The sequence below is a fragment of the Lissotriton vulgaris genome, chromosome 3_1, assembly GCF_964263255.1.
Source record: "Lissotriton vulgaris chromosome 3_1, aLisVul1.2, whole genome shotgun sequence".
In the NCBI taxonomy this organism is placed as follows: Eukaryota; Metazoa; Chordata; class Amphibia; order Caudata; family Salamandridae; genus Lissotriton; species Lissotriton vulgaris.
Genome location: NC_141689.1, coordinates 28,397,887 through 28,414,830, shown reverse-complemented (window position 1 = coordinate 28,414,830; position 16,944 = coordinate 28,397,887).

Below are 16,944 nucleotides of genomic sequence, written 5' to 3'. Positions count from 1 at the left end.
CTCCATTCAAAAACCTGGGCACAGATAAAAACGCATCTCTATTGGCGAAAATCGAGATGCCCGAAGATTTGAACCAAGGCTGTGTGCTTGCCCCCGCCCTCATTAATCTGCATACAGCGGACCTGGGAAATGCGCAAACTAACAGCAGCCTGGCTCTTTCTCGACTAAGTAACCGACCTTTACACATTATGCAGTACGCGGATGACATTGTCATCATCGACCACAACAAAGTGGGCAACCAACGTGCCTTGACCAGCTTACACAAATATAGCACACTGAACCATCTCATTATCAACTCGGATAGGACACATAACATGCACTATTGGATGTTGGAAAATTAACTGTATGCAGAAATACAAGTAATTGGGGGTTTGGTTTGGTTCACAGAAACTGCAAGTCTCATCGCCCACAAAAATGATCTGACCAAAAAATACACCGCTATCACGTATGTTTTAATAAAACTGAACAACAAGCTCACAAATCCCTCAGCAGAAAGCATCAGGAAAGTTACCCAAGAGGCGCTTCTTCCAGCACTTGCGCATGGGCATCAAGCATTTTCGGGTGCCTGCTCGGAAACCCTGGAACAGGCATGGCCTAAAAAAAATCTTTTAACTGCCAAAACATCTCTCCAAGGCAAGATTGAGGTTGGAGCTTGGGCTAGTCAAACCCTCGCTCATCCTTGAGGCCGACTACTTGAAATACTATATATGAATCTTAAAAACTCAGGGAGAATATCTAAAGAGCCACCTCAGAGATTCATTCCAAACACTTGGCTCACCATGGAACACTCAACTCAGGAAAGCACTGACTTCTATAGATTTAAATGAACCAGCACTCGATCTGCCTCATATCTCATATACTGCATGGAAAACCTAAACTAGTCTCATTCCAGCAAGACCGGGAAACACTAAAAACTTCAGCTTTCCTCATCCTGCTGGATGACTCATATACGGTAAACAAACCGCAGGCTTACCTGGCCCCCGTACTGAACTCCAAAGTCAGAAGAGAGATCATGTACATGCAGCTGCTGGCATTGCCAATCACAGACTTTAACCAAGCTTGGGTATACCAAAGCACAGGAGGGGCCTTCTGTGCAACTACAAATAAGAGTCTTGGCTACATCCATTGTGCTGCTGCCAGGCCCTAATAACCGAAAGGAGGATCCCCCTTAGACAATTATGCCTAAGTGAAAAAGCAAACACCTGCCTCGAAAGAGAACGGACCAACCCTAGAAAGCAGCAGTCTAAAGCTTCCTCGCACCTTACACACCACACCCACCAGCCAATGAAAACTACAAGACCATGGGGCTGAGTCCCTAGATGTCTCCTATAAGTTGTACATAATCATATACAAATTTGGCTTACTAGGTCATGAATTAGCAATGTAATAACACTTTACACAAGAAATATTTCAAAACGAGAGGTACGCCATTAAAAGCAGCCCTGGAGCACCAACCATTCTGGGTGGGGATAATCTCCTATGAGATGGGCCACAGTGCTGTGGTAAAGCCTAAATCTGACCACAAGACCTGGGACCCTTGCTGACACGTAAGAATAAGGATGGGTGTAGTTGGCGGAGTACTACGTTGTGAAATTCCATGAAGTTGAACAAAACTACATGAATTCCGCAACTTTGCTCTGTCAACAGCAACCTCAGATACTTTTGGCAAAATAACAATTATCTCTGTCTTTATATGCTAGAATGCACATAGTAATTTCACAAAAGTGAAAATGAAAATTTACCAAGCAGTGAGAGAGGTGATGATTTTGGGATACTCCCTCACCTAGGGAGAGAGCCAAGCAGATGCCTCGAAAACAAAGAGCACATCTAGCTGAACGATTCAGTAGTGGTCCCATCCTCTTAGGACTACCTTTATTATGTTACCAGTTATTATGGGCAAAAATACAATCCCAACCAAAGGCCCAGCAAAGCGTTATAGTATCCAATATCAGAATAATTCTACAAAGAGCTGCAGTTCAACTCGTCCTTACTAGGTGTCCCTCACGAGTCAAATGCAAAAGCATTGACATTATTACATCCAGCTGCAGTTCCACTAGTCGTTACTAGATGTCTCTCACATGTTACATGCAAAAGCATTGACCCTTTTCATGAAGCTACACTTTAGCTCTTTGTAGAATTTATAGTATTAGCTCTCAGCTCAGGGTTTCAATGCATTTGCATTTGACTTGTGAGGGACACCTAGTAATGACTAGTGGAACTGTAGCTTCATGAAAGGGATTCAATGATTTTGCATTTGACTTGTGAGGGACATCTAGTAACGACTATTGGAACTTCAGCTTGATGTAATAATTTCAATGCTTTTGCATTTGACTCGTGAGGGACACCTAGTAATGACAAATTGAACTGCAGCTCTTTGTAGAATTATTTGCAGTGCACCTGCTGGTTCCTCGTCCTGCGTCCACGGGTTCTGCAACCCTGTCCTAAAAAAGGCAGTCTTGGATTGCCATGGAAGAAGGTGGATGGTCCGAATTGGTACATCGAGGGCAAGCCAAAGTAAGGGGTGTGGAGGGTGAGCAAAGGGTGACGGTCCAAAGTTGTTTCCTTTTGGTTGTCCATTCCATAGTGGTTGCCAACATTGTTGACGACCTCTGCCATGTGATTTGGATGAGCTTGTGCTGGAATCCCTGGATACAGAACTGCTGTCTCCAGTTGCTTCACTGGATTTGTCTTGTTTGTTGGGAGAAACTTAGTTGTCCTCTGTGTATGGGTATGTTTTAACGTAAGAGAATTTCTTGAGATTTTTTGGGAATTTAGTTATTTTAGCTTGATTAAGGTATTCTTTTTATTTAGACATTTCTTTGTTTTGTTCATCTAGTTTCTTCTTAAAAGCGGTTATAGTTGTCTTAAAATGTGTTTCCGTGGTTTGAATTTTAATAATCATTGCATCTGACAATCGTTTGGTGGTCTTGATAATTAAAACCAGCGAGTCCCTGGTGCAATGCCAGGCATTCCGGGCCCAGTCCTTCCTGAAGGTGGCATCTTCCAGGAAGATCCTCGGGGCATTGGTTAGCCACATTAGGAATTATGTCAAGGATTTTGGGCTACCTGATTAGATCATGAAGATGTCATCAATATAGCGACGCCATATTTTGATTCTGGAAGTGTATGGGTTAGTTGCTGTCGATATGTGTGTCCGTTTAAAATAGTGGACATAAAGTCCTTCAACGCTTGGGGAGAAAACACTTGCCATGGATGTCCCATTGGTCTGGAGGTAGAACTTGTAGGAGAGTAGGATCTGCTTACTATGGTTCCCCCCACTTTTTGCTGGTGTTTCACTGTTTCTCGACTTTAGTCTGGCTAGGGTCCTACTATTCAAAACCCCAGCCTAGTTGCTTCCTCTTTAAATTGATTGCATGTACTTTAGGTACACTCCAGATTGGTTACTGGCTTACCCTTGTGAGTTCGAAGTATATGGTACCTTAGGTACCAAGGGCATAGGTACCCTAGAGGCCTACCAGGGGCTGAAACATGCATTATGCCACCCATGGAAAGCCTTCAAAAATGACACCATAGGTCTGCTACTGCAGCCTGGGTATGGTGGTGCATGCACCCCTTACTAAGATACAGTCTACCAATATCTACCTTTAACAACAGACACATATAAACCTATAAGTCACTCCTATGGCAGGCATTAACAATCCTGAAGGCAGAGTGCTTGGTTTTGTGTGAGAGGGTGCCCATGAATGAGCAGGACCCCTCTGCAGCTTTCAGAATATTTTCCCCGAGGCTGTTCTGTGATACAGCCATACCATATACACTTAAGTGAATTATAACTTTGCGGTAAATGCTAACTTTGGAATGGCTGGATCGAAACATGTCGTGTTTGGTGTCAAACACTTTAGAATCCTACCCCCCACCATTCCTGGTGGCGGGGATAGAATTCCACCCTTCTAGAGGGAGAAGACATGTACACACTTACCTGACCGGTAATAGTTTAAAGGAGCCCCAGCATCACAAAATGGATGCTGCAGCCACAGACACGGGTCTGACCTCCTGCTGCTGCATGAAACTCCAATAAGTGTCCTGTCACAGGGAGGTGTAACCCCCTCCCCAAGCAGACTTTAGTGTATTGGGGCTGGGTGGGTGGTTTCATACAATGCTTTTCAGACAGTGCTGTGGACACACCTGGTGTCCCTGTGCAGAACCCAGTTCAAACCGGTTGATGGGGCACTCAGCCCCTGCTCTGGCCCGAAACTGGACAAAGGGGTATAACCACCCCTCCCTTGGTCCTCCCATAGGTGGGACCCCAGAGTAAGTCCAACCCCTAAACTTAGTATAGGTAGGGGAACCCAGTCATTAGGAATTTAGATTATACCTGGATGAAACTCTGCAACATATATCCCGAAACTTTGACATTCTATTTAGACTAGAAGACGGAAGAATCTCCCTTGGGGTCAAGGATTGACTCCCCTGTTCAAACAGGCACCAAGAAGCATCTTGCTGGTCTGCATTTCCGAGGGTTCCGCAGGACCCCAAAGTATCTGTGACTCAGGACATGGACTTCCAGACTTCTCAGAGGCCGACACAAGATCCCAGCAAAGCTGAGACCCGCAGCCCTTACGAGTGACGTGGAACCGGAACTCCTGGACACCTGGCAAATTTGCTATTGCATCTACTTCTCAAGGTTTTCCTAAGTTGTGCATTGAGCTACTTGTAGTCCAAGCCCTGAGCACCATCGGCATTAAAGATTGTGGGCCTACACTCCACGAGTGCTCCGTTGGCCCGCTTCTAGCATTTCTGCTCGAGGCCCCTCTGCGATCCCTGGTCCGTCGACTAGTGAGTCCCTCTGAAGGTAACTCTTTGTTCCTTTGGGCTTTCCTGGTAGTTTCAGATGTGCCCTGACTCCCCTCTAAAGGGTGAGTTCCTCAAGCCTTGCCTACCGAAGCCAATCTTTGCTTTCTGCGTGGGTTGCTGTTTCCAAGGCTTGTTGGATCCCATCCGGAATCTGCCACCGGAGCACTCGACATCCTTTGTTGGACAGATGAAATCCAGCACTTGGTCATCGTCCACACCTCCTGGTCCTCGTGGCTGAAGAGTCAAGCTTCCCCTTCTTCACCTGGAAGTACCCGACATGGGTGGGCATCCGCTCATCGCCTTCTTGGTCACTGGCTAGTGACCCTGACTCTTTCCCCTCTGCTTTCAGGTTCTTCAGATCTTTGATCCACCCTTGGATCCATCCAGACACTTTCCACTTGGATGCCTGCAGCACTTTTCAGCAGCTCGCAACAGAAAACGACAATGAAACCCGACACTCCAGTGCTCCTGTTGGTATTCACTCTAGAACTGCCTAGGTCTAAAGGGGTTTGCTCCAAGTCCACTTCTAAGTGTTCCTAATCTTTAAAACTCTAATCACAACTTTCTCCATAGAAGTCAATGGTGATTGGCGGCTGTGTTTAGACACTGCAAGCGTCCCTGTGGGTCCCCTGTGTCACTACATTGGGTGGTCCCTGGTTGCCCCAGCGGTTCTACAGACCCTAGGCCGTGTCTCTATGTCTATCGTGGTTTTTATACCACTTACTTAGTATATAGTTTGTAACATTCCTACGGCTGATCATATATTGTGCTAATTTACTGTGTGCTAAATAAGTACTTTTGCTTCTAGCCTCATAAAGAGACTAGAGGGATGTGTTTAGAATAAATTCATATATTTTATATATATACCTGGTGTGGTTCTCCTTTCATTTGATTATTCACCAGATTATAGACAGGTAAAACAAGCTGCTTTACATTCCTTCAAGACTTAGCCTCAAGGCTGCTCTCCACAGCTACCACTAGGATAGCTTTCTATTAGGTTGTCTTTAACCTACCATCAATAAGGGTCATTTGGACTGGTGCAAGGTACCCACTAGAATAGTGAACAGCATATGCCATGCCAACTTATCACAGAACTCGCCATTTTATTAGAAATAATTGTCCTTCAGGGTGAGTGTAGCACATTTGAGAACAAATTTCCTGCGGGTATGGTATTACCAGAGTGTATCCATAAGCATGTCATGGAGGACTTGTAAGGTGGCGTCATGCGGGAGACTAGTATACAGGCTTTCGATATCCAAGCCCACCAGTAATTGGGAGATGGGGTCAAATCTCAGGTCTTTGATGACATTTCGGAGGTGTTTAGTATATTTAATGTAGGTTGACGTTTTATGTACCAGGGGGTTCAGGAAAAAGTCACAATACCTAGACAGGGGTTCCAAGAGGGAACCGATTCCGAAAGGATCGGTCATCCTAGTGGTGGTCTTGGTTCGTGCTGTATTTTTGGTACTGTGTAAAAGAAGGGAACCCTTGCATGCTTCGTAAACAGATAAGCCGCATCTTGCTTGGAAATGTGATGTGCCTCTTCTGCCTGTTCTACCAGGGCATTGATGGTTGCTTGTAGGGTCCTTGTTGGATCTGTATTACGCGTCTATAGTTGTGACATTCATTGTTGTAGTCTGTTCTGTCTTGTAAGACAATGCCTCTGCCTTTGTCTGCCGGTTTTATGATGAGTGAGGGGTTATCGTGCAATTTCCGGGTGACCTCTCTATCTACTTTAGAAAGGTTATTGTAGGTTTCTGTTTTGTCCATTCTTTCTATTTCATGATAGACAGCTTGTTCGAATATTGTGATTTCCACCGGGACCCTGGCAGGTGGGAGGGAATGAAAGTGGATTTGAGTTTCAAGCCTGATTCATTGGGAATGGTGTTAGTATTGTCAGTGGTGGCCTGTTGTTTCTCGAAAAAAGCTTTGGCTTTGAGCTTCCTGAAGAACTCAGCTAGTTCCACATGAAGCTGCAACTTGTCCAGTCTGGTGGTAGGGACGAATGTTAGGCCTTTGTTAAGTACTGTTTCCTCGTTAGGTGACAGTGGAGTACTTGATAAATTGAATACCTGTGTGGCAGATTGCTGGATGTTTTCTCTTATGTGTGCCCGTTCGGTCTGGGTTGTTGTTCCCATGTTCTGATCGATGTGTTGTCACTCACTGGCTCCTCTTCTGGTGCCCAGTGCACCTGCTGGTTGTTTCTCCTGAGTCCGCCGGGTATGCGACCCTGTCCTGAAAAAGGCGGTCTTGTATTGCCTTGGAAGAAGGTGGGTGGTCTGAATTAGTACATCAAGGGCCAGCCAAAGTATGGGTTGTGTGGAGGGTGAGCAAAGGGTGGATGTCCAAAGTTGTTTCCTTGTGGTTGTCCATTCCATAGTGGTTGCAAACATTGTTGGCGACCTCTGCCACGTGATTTGGCTGAGCTTGTGCTGGAATCGCTGGATACAGAACTGCTGTCTCCAGATGCTTCACTGGATTTGTCTTGTTTGTTGGTAGCAACATAGTTGTCCTCTGTGTAAGGGTATGTTTTAACGTAAGAGAATTTCTTGAGATTTTTTGGGAATTTAGTTATTTTAGCTTGATTAAGGTATTCTTTCTATTCAGCCATTTCTTTGTTTAGTTCGTCTAGTTTCTTCTCAACAGCGGTTATATTTGTCTTAGAATGTGATTCCTTGGTTTGAATGTCAATAATCATTGCATCTGACAGTCGGTTGGAGGTCTTGATAATTAAAACCAGCCAGTCCCCGGTGCAATGCCAGGCAATCTAGGCCCAGTCCTTGCTGAAGGTGGCATCTTCCAGGAAGATCCTGGGGGCATTGGTTACAAGGAGCCCACATGGAGCGGTGTTGGTTCGCAAGAACTCAGTTAGAATGAGCCCATGTAGGATAGTTCTAACATGGTTGCACTTTTTTCTGTCAGCGTGTCACAATCAGTGGTCTGGGCTATTGTGTTAGAAATGTTCCAATCTGCCAGAAAGGAGGGGTCTGCAAGGTTTTCACTTACATAGCTTTTTGCGAAAGTTAAGCCTGGGTTTTCTGCCTTGGCTTATGTAAAGGAATAAACTCTCACAGCTCTGCGCTGCCAACACGTATTGGTTATCAACAAGAGAGAGAGGATTAGAGAACTACTCCTATTCCCCAAGGTTAATATGTATCATCAAAGAGAACTAGTCTAAATGGACTTGATCAAAACCTATATGATTTTGTAATAAAAAGAAAAAGCTTATTTATTTTTATGAAGCCCTCACCCACCAACCTAGTTAGTGGCATGCTTCATCATCGGGCCCACCTGGTGACATCGAGTATGTCCCTGGTGTGCTACAATGCCTGTATTACAGCGAAGATGGTATATTACTGCCTATGCAGTGAAGGTGGTGTGAATGTGAAATGTAAAAACTGTCCAGTGATCCCATTAACCAAAGAATTTATTTTAATGTTTGGGCCTCTGGCAGTAATAAAAACAAGGTGGTGGATGTAGGTGGAGTGGTAATTAGGAACTGCTGCATCCAACAGACGGTCTACATGTTTCAGCCAGGCCTTTAATATATACTAGCATTCCTCAGGACCTATATAAAGTGAAAGGTGAGATCTATACTGAATTATGTGTTAGATCCAAAAATGTGTTGCCCTATGTATAAGAGGGGAATTCCCTTTCAAGACGTTCCTGCGAAATAAAATACACAGAACAAGACAAACAAACATACAGATTGTTTTTGCATTTAGAATATGGATGACGTAAGCACTTCCATGACTGTGAGGCTGTGGTGTCCATGCAACCTACAGAAAAAGACGGCAGTGAATTGCCAGCATGGTAATGAAACGTGGTAAGTACCGGTATATGGGCTATAGTGTATATAGGATATGTTTGAAGAGAAAACCTTGAAACATTATTCTCACACTTGTGATTACCAAATAACGCCCCATGAGATTCCAGCAGAGTTTCTGGCTGATTTGTTCTGAACACGAGAAAAAAGAGAATAGCAGCATGGTAGTTGTTGTGAATGCTGAAAAAGAAGGTCTTGCCCTTTGTAGTTGCGGGAGCAAAGATCAACTTTTTACATTGTAGCTCAGGACACTCTCGAAGACCTAATAGGCTGCGTTGGATCTCCGTGAATAAATGACCCGTTTCTGACATGTCCTTAAATACACCCTGCTGCGGGCAAGAAAATGCGAGTAGCGTCTGGTAAAAAAAAGAGGGGAGGGAACATAGAAGACAGACTGGCGGTTGCCCTAGCGTGTGAGAGCGGCCATGGATAATGACGTAGGGCGCATTTGTCCGGTCGTCATGGTGACTAGCTAGTAATTGAAACCCGAGCTGGTTTGGGTTGTGGGGGAGTTTTTTAAAGTATATAGATTCTAAGCCCTAATAGGAAGGTGTGTTTAGGGACACAAGTAGGGATGACAGAAAATACAGCGCTTGCACAATGTGGTGAATACCCCAATTTAGAGGTCACAATATGAACCATCAGGGTTTGTAGATTCATATGAGAGTCAAGCATTTGGATGCTCACAAGGAAGCACTATGGTGAGATTACAGCGGTTCAAGGGTTTTTGGATGGCAGCCATTGATGTGATAAATCAAGGGTTGAGACTGTGCCAGGGAATAGAGTCATTTAATCCGTGTAGCTGAGTGGATGAACGGTAAATCCACCGTTGTTCCCTTTTGAGTAAGAACTTGTCATTGTTCATGTTATTGTTTTGAAATTGTTCAATCATAGTCCATGACATGTCATTTGTAGTGTGCCCCTGTTGCAGATAGTGGTCTGGGGGACGACTGATGTTTTTCTTACAACGTATTGTGCTGCGGTGTTCAACTATTCTTGTCCTGACCTTGCGTGTTGTCATGCCTATGCAGCGTAGGCCACACGGAAACTCAATTATGTAGACAACCTTAGTTGAGTTATAGTTAGTGTGTTGTCACTGTTTCCAGGATTTCAAAGGTTCCAGGTCTAGTGTCTTAGATGGGCGTGTTAGATGGCAAACATTGAAGTTGTTGCATGGGTAGTGTCCTGTGATTTTGGGGAGGCCCCATGTGTTCAGAATTATGTTTGTGGTTGATTTTTGGTATTTTCTAGGTCATGTAGACACTATTCCATCCTTAAGGCGCTTGCTCGTTTGTAGGCAAAAAGGGGTTGTTCCCAACTTCTTGTGCCTGAATTCAAGATTTGCCAGTTTTTGTGGAAGATATTGGACACGTTGTTGGAGGCCTCATTGTAAGTGGTGACACAGGTCTTAGGTGGACACAGATTTTCCTGTGTTGTGTTTTCCAGAAGGGCTTCGGGGCTTTGATTGCAAGCTAATTTTTTGGTCTTCTGGATGATCTTGCTTGGACACCACGCTCATGTAATTTGAAAACTAATGCTGCCGACTTTTTTTGATAGTCCTCACTTTGGCTGGAGTTTCTGTGTATTCACAGGAATTCCCTGAAAGGGAGGTTTTCCCTAAGGGCTCTAGGGTGGAAAGTGTGCCAGGCTCAAGTTATCAGACGCATTAAATATTTGATGCATCAATTCCCTAAAATGTAGGGGAAGATATGTGTTTAACAATAACTATATTTCACCATCAATTCGAAGGTCTCACGTGCCGAAGCAAAAAAGCCTGTATAGAAATGTGCACGAAACAGGATAATCTGCAATGTGCTCATGCTAACATAGAGAAAATGACAATGGGCTTTCATGGGACATATGACAAAAGTATTCCAAAAGGCCAAGGCAGCAGGTATCACAGTCTTGGGGTGCACTGACGAGTGGGTGAGGGTGACATCTGTCTTTTTCTTCCCTCATTTGTTAGCATTTCCAGTTTTCCCTTTTGCAAAAACTCCCAGAGTGTGGCCAGGGAAAAGATCAGCCCCCTTCCCAGTATCCGCTCTAGGGAGGTTTGAAGGACAACTTCCATCCCACTTGGTTGCAGCCACTGTAGCTAGTGTGTGCCTGGAGAACAAAGGCTTGCCTTATTTCAGGTCTCACTTCACACCTGTCTGTGAAAGGGCAGGCTTCACTTTGGCCCTTTACAAGTCAGTGACATTCCAGGGGCCACCCCTCCTGTTCTTCCTGCAAGGGGAGTAAAAACATCATCCCTCATCCTGCTATTGTCTCTGCTGTAGGAAACTTTATTGTCAGGGGGAAATTTGAATGGCACATGTCCCAGGCAAATGTCAATTAACTTAACAGTGGCTCAGGCACAAAAGTATAACTTCCTAAAAGTTACCTTTCTAAATAGTTAATACAAACCTGACTTCCCCAATGAGACAGGTCCCATGACCAAGCTCGCCCTCTGCTGCTGCTAGCTCGGGGTCCAAATACCCCATGCTGGCCCTGTAATCTGATTGTTTACCTCCTGCTATAACCACTGTTGTTACTCCACACTAACTCTGATTTCATTTTTGTCCTCCCGCTATAATCTTTTCCTCTACACTAACTCTAAAATGTCATTATTTTCTTCCCTTGTAATCAATCACTCTTTTCCTCCATGTGAACTCTGATTTCATTGTGTTCCTCCCACTATAACTAGTTGTTTTTCCTCCACACTAAGGCCCTTATTACGATGTGGTCAGAAAGAACATTTGTTTGACTCGTCCTTGGAAACATTCGATGGACTGGACCGTGAGCTCGCCGACTGACGTATTACGATGCATAGCAGGTTTAACTCCGACCAAGTCGGTCGGAAAACATTTTGCCCGACCTTATGTGTAAGAAATATGTCAGCACCGACAGATTCATTTGGAAATGACGTCTCATAAGCTTTCCGTTTACGAAAAAGAATTACGATGCATCTAACATGGTTTCGGAACTGTGCTGGTTTGTGTTACAAATGGCAAGTGCATAATGATAAAATCAGTCACAACAAGCATCGGCACTGCCAAGAAAAAAAGAATATTTTTTTTTTCAAATATAAGGCACTCCCACCAATCCACCTATATAAAGGGCCAAAAATCACCATGATCCTTTGCTCAAACTCTACTGCTGCCAGCCCATAGCAGTCTGTCCACATTCCCTGCTCTCTGCCATACACACTCGCACATACTTTACCACCACACAACTTGCACAATTTTTGTATCAGATTTTTTCTTACAAACACAACCTCTATTTTATATTCACACTCATACTCACACTCACACTTACTCTCACTTTCACTCTCACCCTCACCATGCCCCAGAGGGAGAAGCCATGTTTTAAAGAGAAGGAGTTGATAGTGCTTGTTGATAAAATACTCAAAGTAGAGCCAAATATATTTGGGACCCTAACCCAACAGACCCCACTCGTGCAGAAATATAAGATGTGGGACACGATAGTCAACAAGGTGAAGGCTGAAGTATCTGTCCCACACTCAATGGAGGATATCAAGAAAAGGTAAAATTAAGTTAGAAGGACACGCTGTCTTTGCCCATACCTGCATCTCGCCATTGGGAACTGCTTTGCGCTGACAGGGGAATGCTCCCCTCTTCAAACACTCCTTCAGGCTGTTGAGACCCCCCACCGTCTCCCTCCCGCCGTCCTGCTGTTGCCAACACCTACAGCGGGGCCGCCGAGTGGAGCGAGGCGAGGGGCTGCCTACAACTCCCGGCAGCCCTCGAGGTCTCCAGCCACACCCCCAGCACGCCGCGTCAGGAGGCGCATAAAGGGCGTCACTGCTGCATCGAGCAGTGACACGCTGTCTTTGCCCATACCTGCATCTTGCCATTGGGAACTGCTTTGCGCTGACAGGGGAAGGCTTCCCTCTTCAAACACTCCTTCAGGCTGTTGAGACCCCCCACCGTCTCCCTCCCGCCGTCCTGCTGTTGCCAACACCTACAGCGGGGCCGCCGAGTGGAGCGAGGCGAGGGGCTGCCTACAACTCCCGGCAGCCCTCGAGGTCTCCAGCCACACCCCCAGCACGCCGCGTCAGGAGGCGCATAAAGGGCGTCACTGCTGCATCGAGCAGTGACACGCTGTCTTTGCCCATACCTGCATCTTGCCATTGGGAACTGCTTTGCGCTGACAGGGGAAGGCTCCCCTCTTCAAACACTCCTTCAGGCTGTTGAGACCCCCCACCGTCTCCCTCCCGCCGTCCTGCTGTTGCCAACACCTACAGCGGGGCCGCCGAGTGGAGCGAGGCGAGGGGCTGCCTACAACTCCCGGCAGCCCTCGAGGTCTCCAGCCACACCCCCAGCACGCCGCGTCAGGAGGCGCATAAAGGGCGTCACTGCTGCATCGAGCAGTGACACGCTGTCTTTGCCCATACCTGCATCTCGCCATTGGGAACTGCTTTGCGCTGACAGGGGAAGGCTCCCCTCTTCAAACACTCCTTCAGGCTGTTGAGACCCCCCACCGTCCCTCCCGCCGTCCTGCTGTTGCCAACACCTACAGCGGGGCCGCCGAGTGGAGCGAGGCGAGGGGCTGCCTACAACTCCCGGCAGCCCTCGAGGTCTCCAGCCACACCCCCAGCACGTCGCGTCAGGAGGCGCATTAGGGGCGTCACTGCTCCCTTTCGCGGGACGCGAGCGGGACGCTGGGCGAAGCCTGGGGCAAGGGTGGGCCCGTCCAAGCCCGTCACAGACCGGAGGAGACCGGGCCGGGCGCACCCCCCTAACATCTAAGCCAAGGTAAAATTTTCGCGCTAACGTCTACAACCAAGTTACTGAGTGTTTCACTACCATTCACGACACATTACTTTCTGAGGCCCATTCACTTCATCCCACTCGGTCAAAAAAAATATACAATGACAACAAGAGGCTCTAGAAGCAAAACCACAAAAAAAAAACATGACGACCACAGTCAGCCACATTGAACAATTTCTTCATAAAGTGAACGAAACCATAGATCAAACAGTATTGATGATCGATCGCCGTGTCTCATATGAGCTAGATCAAGCACGACGCTCATCTATGGGCATGTTGGCACAGGCTCAAACTCCACATGCTGTACCTCAAAATAAGTCGACTTCAGAAACAAACGTCGAGATACACGCACTACCAAACACAATTGACCTATCAGTAGCCTCGCAATTGTCTAACTCACAATCTTCTCAGGATCTCGAACAGACCCCCGATATTTTTGCAATTTTGCAGCCAACAAAAAACGATTTAACACAGTCAGAATCCAGAGGTATTAGGGAAGGAGCAATTCCCAAACAACAGATTCATATAGAATCATGCCCTAAGAGTCCAACACGTATAATTGTCACAAACTCTGACTCTGAATTATTTTTCAGTGACCAAAACCAACAGAACATCGTTAACACAGAACCTACTAATAACATCACTTCTGATGTACTTATAGTCGAAGACTATCTGAATAGACCTAACTCTAAACAGATTCGACAAGAAACGTTGGTTTCTCACCCGACAAAAAGCACAAGTCATTCCAAGGTAGAATCATCCCTGTTAAAAGAAATCTCGGAAATAGTAAAACATCAGCTACAACCTTTACAAAAAGGTCTTGAAATAATAGAAAAGCAAATGGCTATATTAATTGCCACCGCCAAAACAACCACCAATCCAAGGAAAAAAGACTTTTCAGCTTCATTAGGCCCTACCACTAACTCCGGAAAAACTAATGCTACCAACACATCGAAACAATCAGTGAACAATCCGGTTACCACAAATACCACAAACACCATAATCACAAATACAAGAGAACCAGAAAAAAAATTAACTAATCAAACTCTTCCTCTGAAAACTAAGCCAAATCAGGACAATGTTAAAATCACTTCTGGTCCACAAAACCAATCAGCTGCAAACTCTATTCCTGCAAAAGCCCTACCGGTAACAACCCCTTCCATTCCACCTGCATCAAATACTCCCCGTCAAGAACAATCACAGAGACTAACCAGTAAATCAGAACGACCGAATAAAAAATGGCCAAAAATAGTAAATCTTCCACCGGAAGCAGCACCTTTCGTAGCTATACTAACTGGGGTCCCAGAACTAAGTAAAGACACAGATGAACCTACCTGGTCCTTACTAAATAAAGCACGCTACTGGCTAAACATCAGCAGGCCCAATCACCCAAATAACATCACTAGAATCACCACGGTGAGAAAGGGTCCCTTGGATAGGCCACCAGCCAAAAACAATCCATGGTGATTGTATAATAGTTAATTTTGAAAACCCACAAGCAGTGGAATACATCTGTTCTTGGGACACTCCAGAAAACAACGAAGGAATAAACGTCAAACGTTTATCCTTTTTTTACCCTCGACAATGCCATCGCTTCGAGGACCCTAACTGGCCATCAAACTGGTCATGGAGTCAACCCGACCAAGGACCAAGAAACTGGAAGCAGGGTGACAGGGGTCAGGGAAACAACCAAAGGTACCATTCCCAGGGGGACTGGGGATACGATCACAGAGAACGAGGTGACTGGAATAATTACGGCAGGAGGACATATCAACATCAGTACAGAGAACCCTGGACCGGAATTCCAACCTTCAATCACTACAGCTGCTTAGATATGGTCGACTGACCATCATCAAAGCCCCACACATCGATTTCTCTGCACAATCCTAGAGTACAACTACCTTCTCCAGCAAATAACCCTAAGATCAAGACGTCTGACAAGGCTCAAAGCTCACCAAAAGACAGAATACATGACCACACCCCAAAAACCACAACTCAAAATGCAGGCAGTCAGACCAAAGACCGTCCTCATTATTCCAAAATTGTCACTAGACCACAGTCTATGCCATATCCTGCCTCAAATAAACGAGGCGAGGCAGCTTTGAACATAGACCCTCCAAACTCAATAGTAGAGGTAGAACCCCACGATCTGCGGTCCCAATTTGTTAACAACAGTATAGACGTCGAGAGGAACATGTTATTCTGGAACGTGGCGGGTCTAGCAACTAAGCATCTTGAGAAAACCTTTCTGGATCTGGTTCACACAAATGACTTAATCTGTCTACAAGAGACATGGTTGAACGATCCAATTCACCTGGTGGGATACAGAACATAATTCTCCCATGCAACAAAATCACATTCAGGGAGAAGCAAAGGGGGCCTAATTACATACATTTCTAATCTTTGGCCCTGTTAGGAAACAACGCCTATAGTACTCCACCAGAATTTTCAGATCATCAACTTTAAAGTAACTAATCAAGTTATTTACACTATAATAAACTTTTATAATAATATGAGCCCGACGGAACTAACCAAAGCCTTAAGCGAAATCAGCGATGTAACAAATGAGCTAAAAATCAAATACGCCAAAGTCACCGATTCGATAATTTGGGGTGGAGACTTCAATCTTCATATATGCAGCAAAAGTAACGCCCGCACATGTGGGATCACAGACGATCAAGATAACCCTATAACTCATTTTTCTCACACGGAGGAAGAAAATAACATGCAGGCTACCATGTTCGAGTTAGATATAGGGTTCGCGAACATGATAATGACGCCGACTACCCAATTTACATCAACTTTTCATGGAAGAGGCGCTCAAACATTAATTGATTACATCCTAGTTTCTATTAATAATGCCACACGCATAAAGCACTTTGAAGTGGACATCAACGCACTCAGTGACCATTATCCACTTAGATTAAACTATCTAGAGCCTGATCATCATAAGAACCAAGCTAAGGACCATTTGGGCTTATTACATCAAGAAACACTTACATTAAACAGATTGAACGGCTTCACCCTAAAATAGGGAAACTTAGACCAAGAAACAACCAGCGCAAGAATAATTAAAAAATGCAGGACCTACATCGACAATTGCCTAAACCCTACTGCAACTGCATCTGAAATTCTGACCGGCTATAATGCAATAGTGAAAACTATTGGTAACGAACTAACTAAACCCAGAAAACAAAACAACACACTAAGAAAAGGTTGGTTTAACACCCAGTGCACAAAAGCTTATTCAGATCTAAAGAAAGCCCTAGCAAAGAAAGATAGAAACAGAGAAGAGATAGCGCAACTAAGGAAATCATATACGCACGCACTGAAACAAAGGAAAAAAGAGATCCAACATAACCTCTGGACTCAACTTCTAAACAGCAGCACTCAAAAAGACAGTGCAGCCTTTTGGAAAATCGTCAAGACCCCATTTTTAGCTGGAAACAACGAGGGTCCCTCCTTAGATGTTGCAATAAACGCCGAGGACTGGGTGCAGCACTTCTCAGGGGTCTTTGGAGAGGTTAAATC